This window comes from Phyllobates terribilis, unplaced genomic scaffold (assembly GCF_046119375.1).
Source record: "Phyllobates terribilis strain yellow unplaced genomic scaffold, ASM4611937v1 Scaffold_3__8_contigs__length_932513732, whole genome shotgun sequence".
Taxonomy (NCBI): domain Eukaryota; kingdom Metazoa; phylum Chordata; class Amphibia; order Anura; family Dendrobatidae; genus Phyllobates; species Phyllobates terribilis.
This window is the reverse complement of record NW_027362763.1, coordinates 829,214,335-829,227,945: the sequence shown is the minus strand read 5'-3', so window position 1 is coordinate 829,227,945 and position 13,611 is coordinate 829,214,335.

Below are 13,611 nucleotides of genomic sequence, written 5' to 3'. Positions count from 1 at the left end.
GACTACTGGGTTGCCACACTGTTAGATCCCCGGTACAAAAGTAAATTTGCAGAAATTATTCCTGCCATAGAAAGGGATGCACGCATGCAGGAGTATCAGCAGAGACTGTTGCAGAATCTTACATGTGCTTTTCCACAAAACACCAGTGGTGCACATAGTGAATCTCACAGTTCCAACTTGCCAACCGTGGGACCGTCAAGTGTTCAGCACTCAAACCATAACAGAACCACAGTATCTGCTGGTAACATCAATTTTGCGCAATCATTTCACCACTTTTTTAGCCCATCCTTTGCAAGGCCACAGGAGACAAGAAGTCTGACACATAGTCAACGCCAAGAGACGATGGTACAGGAGTATCTCCAAGTAAACATTGAAGCCATGACTGTGTCACTGGACCCTTGCTCTTTTTGGGCTTCCAATCTGGATAAATGGCCGGAGCTAGCCACTTACGCCTTGGAGATCTTGTCATGCCCCGCAGCCAGCGTTCTGTCTGAACGTGTGTTCAGCGCTGCTGGTGGTGTGCTGACAGATAAGCGCACGCGGCTCTCCACTGATAATGTAGACAGACTCACGTTCATAAAGATGAACAAATCATGGATCCGAAACGACTTTTCTACCCCTGTGTCATCCTGGGGAGAGTAAAAGATGGATGATTGGTTAAAATCACCCTACCAACCGTTTTAAGCTTTCAAATTACTAATGATGTTTATCTGTATCTTGACTGGAAAATAATTTGGGCTTTGTAGCAGTGTGCAGCACTGATTCTATTAGGCCATCTATAATAAGCTCCACCAGATTTAAAATTACTAATCATGTTTATCTGTATCTTGGCTGGAAAATAATTTGGGCTTTGTAGCAGTGTGCAGCACTGATCCTATTAGGCCATCTATACTAAGCTCCACCAGATTTAAAATTAATAATAATTTTTAGCTGCATCTAGCCCGGAAAATAATTTTGGGGCTCCGAGATGCGCAAGACACATAAGTGCCTTCTTGCTGCACTACCTGCAACATGACCCTCATATTGTCAGAATTTGAAGTAATCATGACTACTGGGTTGCCACACTCTTAGATCCCCCAAACTTTTCGATCAACCTTTTCATTTTTATAAAGACCAAAAAAATGGTCATTTTTGAAATTATAAGCATTAGCAGCTTATTAGAAACTGAAATCAAACAGTTTTCAACTCAAAACTTTATTCTAGGTGATGTTACATTTTCACATAGGAACCCTTGTTCGAAAGGAGCTTCTGAACTTTCTCGTCCATTGAATTTGTCAGGTTTTGGATGGTTTCTGCTTCCATCGTTTTGCATGAGGACAGAATACCCTCCCAGAGCTGTTGCTTAGATGTGAACTGCCTCCCGCCATCATAGACACTCCTTTTAATGATGCTCCAAAGGTTCTGAATGGGGTAGAGGTCAGGGGAGCATGGGGGTCACACCATAAGTTTGTCCCCTTTTATGCCCATATCAGCCAGAGATGCAAATGTTTTATGTGCAGCATGAGATGGTGCATTATCATGCAAAAAAATGATCTTGCTGTTAAATACACGGTTCTTCTTCTTGAACCATGGCAGGAAGTGCTGTTTGAGAAAATCCACATACATTATGGAGTTCATCTTTAGCGCCTTCAGGGATCCTAAAGGGGCCGACAATCTCTCTCCCCATGATTCCAACCCAAAACATTATTCCACCTCCTCCTTGTTGGCACTGTAGCCGTGTTTGCGTGGGTTGTCCATCAACCAGCCATCCTCCACTCCATCCATCTGGACCATCGAGCGCTGCACGGCACTCATCTGTGAACAAAACAGTTTTGAAATCAGTCTTCATGTAATGTTTGGCCCACTGGAGCCGTTTCTGCTTGTGTGAAGTGGATAGAGGAGGTCGACAGGATGGCGTATGCACAGCTGCAAACCTCTGAAGGACCCTGCATCTTGTTGTTCGGGGGACGTTGGAGGCACCAGCAGCTTCAAAAACTTGTCTGCTGCTATGACAAGGCTTTTTTGCCGCTGCTCTTTTAACCTGACGTAATTGCCTGTAGGAAAGAGTCCTCAATTTGCCCTTATCAGCACGCACACGTGTGTACTGTGAATCAGCTACATACTTCTTGATTGCCAAGACACTTCATCCTGATCATCGCACAATGTTGATTGTAGTCATGCCTTGACCTAAACACTCCACAATTTGTTGCTTCTCAGCAGCCGACACATCCTTTTTCTTTCCCATTTTGGCAGAAAATGTAGGCTGCTTAATAATGTGAGACAGCCTTCTTAAGTAGTCTTGCCTTTCATTGGACACACCTGCCAAACTAATTAGCACAGGTGTCTGCAATTGCTTACAGTGATATAAAGAGCCCTGACACACATCACCATCAATGAGTTTAACTGACAAACAAACAAATTCTTCCCTTATCACTCCTAAACACTTTTTGCATAATAATTTGGAACACAGTGTACATGTGCTTTTCCACAAAACACAAGTGGTTCACGTAGTGAATCTTACAGTTCTAACTTGCCAACCGTGGTCTGTATGGAGTTGTTCAATAAAGGGCCCAAAATTAAGATAACATAGATGGGAGAGGTCTCTATGAATAGGAATTCCTAAGTATTTGATACCCTGTGAGGGCCAGGCAAAGGGAAAGTTGGACTGGATGGAATCCTATATGGATTTGGGGAGGGAGACATCGAGGTCCTCAGTCTTCGCTGCATTGATTTTAAAATTTGACCATGTAACAAAGTGATCTATTTCAGCCATAACAGCATGGATGGATATATGTGATTGAGTGATATATACTAGGACATCATCAGCAAATAGAGAGCACTTGTACTCGGTGCCTCCCACCTCAATCCACCTAATATTGGGGTTATGGCGAATTGATGAGAGCAGGTGCTCCGTCACTAGGATGTATAAGAGAGGGGACAGAGAACATCCCTGCCTTGTCCCATTGGTGATTGTGAAAGGTGATGAAAATGTTCTGACGCGCCCCCTGGGCCTTGGGACACCCGGAGCCGGACCCTTTTTGGTGGATGCTGGTGGTTGTAGTCTCCGTGGCGGCGACCCGGTTCCGTGGCTCAGGGCGGTCAAACCAGTGGCGGAACTATTTATGTGGTTTTGATGTTTAAATGTCCGACTACGCCACCCGTGGATTGCGGTCTGAGTGAACCGCCGCTCCAGGGCAGACCGCTGAGGCTGGTGTTGTGGGTGCAGCAGAGCGTAGCATAACTCCCCACGGGAGGAGTATAGCCTCAGGGCAGTGTATGCGGAGGATGGGGGTGATGGTGCAGGGCAGCAGCAGTGACGACACGGAGTCAGTGATGCAGTCCAGGGCCTTTACTCACAGTTCTTATTATCCAGACCACGTCTGCAGGTAACGGCTGCCCACGTCGTACTGTGCTCACCAGGAGAGGGGCTCAGACAACTCCCAGATAACTTTGGAGCGCTTCACAGGACCCCCTTTGTGTGTCCTTTGTCTGGCCTTTCTTACCAACCCTTCTGTCCGGCTGCCTCGGGCCTCCTCTTGGTAAACTTGGCACCAGTTTCCCTGACCCTATGTGGTGCCTTCCTAGCGGGTGTAGCGAGGGGCTGCGCCACATAAAATGTCACAGCCTCCTGTTTCTAGCTGAGGGTCGTTTCCTGCCTCCACTTGTTTCGGGGATCGGTCTCCCCCTTTGGCCTGACCCCTCCACGCAGGTGGATTCGGGCGTGCGGTGGTGACTCGCCCGTCCGCACCCCTGGGATCCCTTCGTTCCTCGTTCCTGGAGCCTTCTCCGCTCCTCTTCCTTCCTTCTCCCTCTTCCAGGCCTGGGCCTCTGTTACTAGGCCCGCCTCCGGAGCAGAGCTCATGCAGAGCCCCTGCTCCCTGCCACTTCTGCTCAGACTTCTCTGCACTGAACTAAGATGGTGCCCACCTTTTATACTCCCTTCTCAATGCACCCAGGAACTGCTTCCTCCCTGCTCCTGCACTACAGGGTTCCCCTTCCTCAGTGTTCCCTCCCCCCACTCCAGCCAGGGACAGGGACTGTCGTGCCCATCTCAGGGGCATATTGGTCGCCCTGCCCCACGGCAATGTGGTGTAATGCATGCAGGTGTCGGGTCCTGATCCACACTCCATCCTTACCTGAGAGTGAGATATCACACCTCTGGGTGAGGTGCAATACCTCTGCAGCAACCGAGCCCTCAGGGTAATACAGTTTCATTTATCTTCAGCCTAGGTGACGTATTGCGATACAGGGCCGTGATTTTGGCTATAAAAGGGTCCCCTAGACCCCTACCCCAAGCTTTTTAAGAAAATCATATATGGCGTGCCAGGAGACTCTATGGAATGCTTTCTCAGCATCCAACGAGAGTATCTAATTACAAATTTTTAACTGCATCTAGCCCAGAAAATACTTTGTGCCTAGTAGCAGTGTCTGCTAGTCAGCGGATTATCCCGGCTGTTAAGCAAGCTACACCACCTGTAGTTTTGACACTTAATTTTTTCAAAGGAAATGCTTCGGGACCACGGGATACTCAGTGAAGAGCATCAGGAGGCACCCCAAGGCATAGGGGCTGGGACTGGCACTAGGATGCCTTGCGGTCGACAGCCGAGCTCGATCCTTATAAAAGCTTTTTAACTGCAGCAGCTTTAGTGGACGCTACTGGAGCTGGAATTACGCGGCTGCTGGCATGAGACTTGCCCTCCAATAGATCCTTGTAAATGGATTTAAAGTGTATTCATTCAAATTAGAGAGACAATTTAAATTAAAAAGCTTAGAGCTGCCTCCACCACAGGGGGGCTCGCTCGACCCACCAGCGGACAGGCACCAGTATTGGGAGAGGGGGGCTGGCCGTCAGGGTTCACCGCGGCTCTGGCACAAACCCGGCGACACGGAGGTGGCACGGGCAGGAGCGGACTGAACTTGTCGGCTTCTCACTTTTTGGATTTTAGAAGGGCATGACATGCCTATATCTGTGTCTCCCCCTCCTTTTACTCCACCTCTTTTCTTTTCGCATGACTATATGTACTTGTCACTTTTCCATGTGTTAGTTGTGTCTTCTGAGCAGTTTGTCAGCTTTTGGACACCTTTGAAGGTGTTTTCTATGTGTTTCTATGTGTTTTTGTTTGCCTGCCATTGGTTTTAACGGTGCTCGAAGCTGTTCGACGAACCGAACCGAACTCGAACACTACGGGGGTGGCTGAACACTATTTACTAGTACTAATTATCATTTATATTTGAATAAACTAATTTTTCTTTTTAACTAAGAAAATGTTATTTTATTTTTTATAATTTCTTTTCTTCTGTGTGAATCTACTTATTAATTTATGATACTAAACCTATGTAAGGCCGTGTAGATGCAGAGGAAGGCGAAAACCCCTATGAAGAATGGGCCAATTATCCTCATATTAGGGGGAAAAATTCCTTCCTGACCCCGAATATGGAGATCAGATTAAATCCCGATCAAAAGCCGAACTATGTCCTACATCTATGTGCCAAAATTACTGTGTGCACTGTGTGTGCCTATACTAATCATGTAGTGTGTGTAGCTATACTGATCATGTAGTGTGTGTGCCTATACTGATCATGTAGTGTGTGTGCCTATACTGATCATGCAGTGTGTGCCTATACTGATCATGTAGTGTGTGTAGCTATACTGATCATGTAGTGTGTGTGCCTATACTGATCATGCAGTGTGTGCCTATACTGATCATGTAGTGTGTGTGCCTATACTGATCATGCAGTGTCTGCCTATACTGATCATGTAGTGTGTGTGCCCCTATACTGATCATGTAGTGTGTGTGCCTATACTGATCATGTAGTGTGTGTGCCTATACTGATCATGTAGTGTGTGTGCCTATACTGATCATGTAGTGTGTGCCCCTATACTGATCATGTAGTGTGTGTACCTATACTGATCATGTAGTGTGTGTGCCTATACTTATCATGTAGTGTGTGCCCCTATACTAATCATGTAGTGTGTGTAGCTATACTGATCATGTAGTGTGTGTGCCTATACTGATCATGTAGTGTGTGTGCCTATACTTATCATGTAGTGTGTGTGCCTATACTGATCATGTAGTGTGTGTGCCTATAGTTATCATGCAGTGTGTGTGCCTATACTGATCATGCAGTGTGTGTGCCTATACTGATCATGTAGTGTGTGTGCCTATACTGATCATGTAGTGTGTGTGCCTATACTGATCATGCAGTGTGTGCCCCTATGCTGATCATGTAGTGTGTGTGCCTATACTGATCATGTAGTGTGTGTGCCTATACTGATCATGTAGTGTGTGTGCCTATACTAATCATGCAGTGTGTGTAGCTATACTGATCATGTAGTGTGTGTGCCTATACTGATCATGTAGTGTGTGTGCCTATACTGATCATGTAGTGTGTGCCTATACTGATCATGTAGTGTGTGTGCCTATACTGATCATGCAGTGTGTGTGCCTATACTGATCATGTAGTGTGTGTAGCTATACTGATCATGTAGTGTGTGTAGCTATACTGATCATGTAGTGTGTGTGCCTATACTGATCATGTAGTGTGTGTGCCTATATTGATCATGCAGTGTCTGCCTATACTGATCATGTAGTGTGTGTAGCTATACTGATCATGTAGTGTGTGTGCCTATACTGATCATGCAGTGTGTGCCTATACTGATCATGCAGTGTCTGCCTATACTGATCATGTAGTGTGTGTGCCCCTATACTGATCATGTAGTGTGTGTGCCTATACTGATCATGTAGTGTGTGTGCCTATACTGATCATGTAGTGTGTGTGCCTATACTGATCATGTAGTGTGTGCCCCTATACTGATCATGTAGTGTGTGTGCCTATACTGATCATGTAGTGTGTGTGCCTATACTGATCATGTAGTGTGTGTGCCTATACTGATCATGCAGTGTGTGTAGCTATACTGATCATGTAGTGTGTGTGCCTATACTGATCATGTAGTGTGTGTGCCTATACTGATCATGCAGTGTGTGTAGCTATACTGATCATGTAGTGTGTGTGCCTATACTGATCATGTAGTGTGTTTGCCTATACTGATCATGCAGTGTGTGTAGCTATACTGATCATGTAGTGTGTGTGCCTATACTGATCATGTAGTGTGTGTGCCTATACTGATCATGTAGTGTGTGTGCCTATACTGATCATGCAGTGTGTGTAGCTATACTGATCATGTAGTGTGTGTGCCTATACTGATCATGTAGTGTGTGTGCCTATACTGATCATGTAGTGTGTGCCTATACTGATCATGTAGTGTGTGTGCCTATACTGATCATGTAGTGTGTGCCTATACTGATCATGTAGTGTGTGTGCCTATACTGATCATGCAGTGTGTGTGCCTATACTGATCATGTAGTGTGTGTGCCTATACTGATCATGTAGTGTGTGTGCCTATACTGATCATGTAGTGTGTGTGCCTATACTGATCATGTAGTGTGTGTGCCTATACTGATCATAAACTGTCTGCCTATACTGATCATGTAGTGTGTGTGCCTATACTGATCATGTAGTGTGTGCCCCTATACTGATCATGCAGTGTGTGTGCCTATACTGATCATGCAGTGTGTGTGCCTATACTGATCATGCAGTGTGTGCCCCTATACTGATCATGCAGTGTGTGTGCCTATACTGATCATGTAGTGTGTGTGCCTATACTTATCATGTAGTGTGTGTGCCTATACTGATCATGTAGTGTGTGTGCCTATACTGATCATGTAGTGTGTGCCCCTATACTGATCATGCAGTGTGTGTGCCTATACTGATCATGTAGTGTGTGTGCCTATACTGATCATGTAGTGTGTGTGCCTATACTTATCATGTAGTGTGTGTGCCTATACTGATCATGCAGTGTGTGTGCCTATACTTATCATGCAGTGTGTGTGCCTATACTGATCATGTAGTGTGTGCCCCTATACTGATCATGCAGTGTGTGTAGCTATACTGATCATGTAGTGTGTGCCCCTATACTGATCATGCAGTGTGTGCCCCTATACTGATCATGTAGTGTGTGTGCCTATACTGATCATGTAGTGTGTGCCTATACTGATCATGTAGTGTGTGTGCCTATACTGATCATGTAGTGTGTGCCTATACTGATCATGCAGTGTGTGTGCCTATACTTATCATGTAGTGTGTGTGCCTATATTTATCATGCAGTGTCTGCCTATACTGATCATGTAGTGTCTGCCTATACTGATCATGCAGTGTCTGCCTATACTGATCATGTAGTGTGTGCCCCTATACTGATCATGTAGTGTGTGTGCCTATACTGATCATGTAGTGTGTGCCCCTATACTGATCATGTAGTGTGTGTGCCTATACTGATCATGTAGTGTGTGTAGCTATACTGATCATGCAGTGTGTGTGCCTATACTGATCATGTAGTGTGTGTAGCTATACTGATCATGTAGTGTGTGTAGCTATACTGATCATGTAGTGTGTGTGACTATACTGATCATGTAGTGTGTGTGCCTATACTGATCATGTAGTGTGTGTGCCTATACTGATCATGCAGTGTGTGCCCCTATACTGATCATGTAGTGTGTGTAGCTATACTGATCATGTAGTGTGTGTGCCTATACTGATCATGTAGTGTGTGTAGCTATACTGATCATGCACTGTGTGTGCCTATACTTATCATGCAGTGTCTGCCTATACTGATCATGTAGTGTGTGTGCCTATACTAATCATGTAGTGTGTGCCCCTATACTGATCATGTAGTGTGTGTGCCTATACTGATCATGTAGTGTGTGTAGCTATACTGATCATGCAGTGTGTGTGCCTATACTGATCATGTAGTGTGTGTGCCTATACTGATCATGTAGTGTGTGTAGCTATACTGATCATGCACTGTGTGTGCCTATACTTATCATGCAGTGTCTGCCTATACTGATCATGTAGTGTGTGTGCCTATACTGATCATGCAGTGTGTGCCCCTATACTGATCATGTAGTGTGTGTGCCCCTATTCTGATCATGTAGTGTGTGTGCCTATACTGATCATGTAGTGTGTGTGCCTATACTGATCATGTAGTGTGTGTGCCTATACTGATCATGTAGTGTGTGTGCCTATACTGATCATGTAGTGTGTGTGCCTATACTGATCATGTAGTGTGTGTGCCTATACTGATCATGTAGTGTGTGTGCCTATACTGATCATGCAGTGTGTGTGCCTATACTGATGATGCAGTGTGTGTGCCTATACTTATCATGTAGTGTGTGTGCCTATACTGATGATGCAGTGTGTGTGCCTATACTTATCATGTAGTGTGTGTGCCTATACTGATCATGTAGTGTGTGTGCCTATACTGATCATGCAGTGTGTGTGCCTATACTGATGATGCAGTGTGTGTGCCTATACTTATCATGTAGTGTGTGTGCCTATACTGATGATGCAGTGTGTGTAGCTATACTGATCATGCACTGTGTGTGCCTATACTTATCATGTAGTGTGTGTGCCTATACTGATCATGTAGTGTGTGTGCCTATACTGATCATGTAGTGTGTGTGCCTATACTGATCATGTAGTGTGTGTAGCTATACTGATCATGCAGTGTGTGTGCCTATACTGATCATGTAGTGTGTGTGCCTATACTGATCATGTAGTGTGTGTAGCTATACTGATCATGTAGTGTGTGTGCCTATACTGATCATGTAGTGTGTGTGCCTATACTGATCATGTAGTGTGTGTGCCTATACTGATCATGTAGTGTGTGTGCCTATACTGATCATGTAGTGTGTGTAGCTATACTGATCATGCAGTGTGTGTGCCTATACTGATCATGTAGTGTGTGTAGCTATACTGATCATGCACTGCGTGTGCCTATACTTATCATGCAGTGTCTGCCTATACTGATCATGTAGTGTGTGTGCCCCTATACTTATCATGCAGTGTGTGTGCCTATACTAATCATGTAGTGTGTGTGCCTATACTAATCATGTAGTGTGTGTGCCTATACTGATCATGCAGTGTCTGCCTATACTGATCATGTAGTGTGTGTGCCTATACTGATCATGTAGTGTGTGTGCCTATACTGATCATGTAGTGTGTGTGCCTATACTGATCATGTAGTGTGTGTGCCTGTACTGATCATGCAGTGTGTGTAGCTATACTGATCATGTAGTGTGTGTGCCTATATTGATCATGCAGTGTGTATGCCTATACTGATCATGTAGTGTGTGTGCCTATATTGATCATGCAGTGTGTGCCCCTATACTGATCATGTAGTGTGTGTGCCTATACTGATCATGTAGTGTGTGCCTATACTGATCATGTAGTGTGTGTGCCTATACTGATCATGTAGTGTGTGCCTATACTGATCATGCAGTGTGTGTGCCTATACTTATCATGTAGTGTGTGTGCCTATATTTATCATGCAGTGTCTGCCTATACTGATCATGTAGTGTCTGCCTATACTGATCATGCAGTGTCTGCCTATACTGATCATGTAGTGTGTGCCCCTATACTGATCATGTAGTGTGTGTGCCTATACTGATCATGTAGTGTGTGCCCCTATACTGATCATGTAGTGTGTGTGCCTATACTGATCATGTAGTGTGTGTAGCTATACTGATCATGCAGTGTGTGTGCCTATACTGATCATGTAGTGTGTGTAGCTATACTGATCATGTAGTGTGTGTAGCTATACTGATCATGTAGTGTGTGTGACTATACTGATCATGTAGTGTGTGTGCCTATACTGATCATGTAGTGTGTGTGCCTATACTGATCATGCAGTGTGTGCCCCTATACTGATCATGTAGTGTGTGTAGCTATACTGATCATGTAGTGTGTGTGCCTATACTGATCATGTAGTGTGTGTAGCTATACTGATCATGCACTGTGTGTGCCTATACTTATCATGCAGTGTCTGCCTATACTGATCATGTAGTGTGTGTGCCTATACTAATCATGTAGTGTGTGCCCCTATACTGATCATGTAGTGTGTGTGCCTATACTGATCATGTAGTGTGTGTAGCTATACTGATCATGCAGTGTGTGTGCCTATACTGATCATGTAGTGTGTGTGCCTATACTGATCATGTAGTGTGTGTAGCTATACTGATCATGCACTGTGTGTGCCTATACTTATCATGCAGTGTCTGCCTATACTGATCATGTAGTGTGTGTGCCTATACTGATCATGCAGTGTGTGCCCCTATACTGATCATGTAGTGTGTGTGCCCCTATTCTGATCATGTAGTGTGTGTGCCTATACTGATCATGTAGTGTGTGTGCCTATACTGATCATGTAGTGTGTGTGCCTATACTGATCATGTAGTGTGTGTGCCTATACTGATCATGTAGTGTGTGTGCCTATACTGATCATGTAGTGTGTGTGCCTATACTGATCATGCAGTGTGTGTGCCTATACTGATGATGCAGTGTGTGTGCCTATACTTATCATGTAGTGTGTGTGCCTATACTGATGATGCAGTGTGTGTGCCTATACTTATCATGTAGTGTGTGTGCCTATACTGATCATGTAGTGTGTGTGCCTATACTGATCATGCAGTGTGTGTGCCTATACTGATGATGCAGTGTGTGTGCCTATACTTATCATGTAGTGTGTGTGCCTATACTGATCATGCAGTGTGTGTAGCTATACTGATCATGCACTGTGTGTGCCTATACTTATCATGTAGTGTGTGTGCCTATACTGATCATGTAGTGTGTGTGCCTATACTGATCATGTAGTGTGTGTGCCTATACTGATCATGTAGTGTGTGTAGCTATACTGATCATGCAGTGTGTGTGCCTATACTGATCATGTAGTGTGTGTGCCTATACTGATCATGTAGTGTGTGTAGCTATACTGATCATGTAGTGTGTGTGCCTATACTGATCATGTAGTGTGTGTGCCTATACTGATCATGTAGTGTGTGTGCCTATACTGATCATGTAGTGTGTGTGCCTATACTGATCATGTAGTGTGTGTAGCTATACTGATCATGCAGTGTGTGTGCCTATACTGATCATGTAGTGTGTGTAGCTATACTGATCATGCACTGCGTGTGCCTATACTTATCATGCAGTGTCTGCCTATACTGATCATGTAGTGTGTGTGCCCCTATACTTATCATGCAGTGTGTGTGCCTATACTAATCATGTAGTGTGTGTGCCTATACTAATCATGTAGTGTGTGTGCCTATACTGATCATGCAGTGTCTGCCTATACTGATCATGTAGTGTGTGTGCCTATACTGATCATGTAGTGTGTGTGCCTATACTGATCATGTAGTGTGTGTGCCTATACTGATCATGTAGTGTGTGTGCCTGTACTGATCATGCAGTGTGTGTAGCTATACTGATCATGTAGTGTGTGTGCCTATATTGATCATGCAGTGTGTATGCCTATACTGATCATGTAGTGTGTGTGCCTATATTGATCATGCAGTGTGTGCCCCTATACTGATCATGTAGTGTGTGTGCCTATACTGATCATGTAGTGTGTGTGCCTATACTGATCATGTAGTGTGTGTAGCTATACTGATCATGCAGTGTGTGCCCCTATACTTATCATGCAGTGTGTGTGCCTATACTTCTCATGCAGTGTGTGCCTATACTGATCATGTAGTGTGTGTGCCTATACTGATCATGCAGTGTGTGCCTATACTTATCATGTAGTGTGTGTGCCTATACTGATCATGCAGTGTGTGCCCCTATACTGATCATGTAGTGTGTGTGCCTATACTGATCATGCACTGTGTGTGCCTATACTGATCATGTAGTGTGTGTGCCTATACTGATCATGTAGTGTGTGTGCCTATACTTATCATGTAGTGTGTGTGCCTATACTAATCATGTAGTGTGTGTGCCTATACTGATCATGCAGTGTGTGCCTATACTTATCATGCAGTGTCTGCCTATACTGATCATGTAGTGTGTGTGCCTATACTGATCATGTAGTGTGTGTGCCTATACTTATTATGCAGTGTCTGCCTATACTGATCATGTAGTGTGTGCCTATACTGATCATGTAGTGTGTGTGCCTATATTGATCATGCAGTGTGTGCCCCTATACTGATCATGCAGTGTGTGTGCCTATACTGATCATGTAGTGTGTGTGCCTATACTGATCATGTAGTGTGTGTGCCTATACTGATCATGTAGTGTGTGTGCCTATACTTATCATGTAGTGTGTGTGCCTATACTGATCATGTAGTGTGTGACCCTATACTGATCATGGAGTGTGTGCGCCTATACTGATCATGTAGTGTGTGTGCCTATACTGATCATGTAGTGTGTGTGAATATATTGATCATGCAGTGTGTGCCCCTATACTGATCATGCAGTGTGTGCCCCTATACTGATCATGCAGTGTGTGCCCCTATACTGATCATGTAGTGTGTGCCCCTATACTGATCATGTAGTGTGTGTGCCCCTATACTGATCATGCAGTGTGTGTGCCTATATTTATCATGCAGTGTGTGTGCCTATACTGATCATGTAGTGTGTGTGCCTATACTGATCATGCAGTGTGTGCCTATATTGATCATGCAGTGTGTGTGCCTATACTTATCATGTAGTGTGTGTGCCTATACTGATCATGCAGTGTGTGCCTATACTGATCATGCAGTGTGTGTGCCTATACTTATCATGTAGTGTGTGTAGCTATACTGA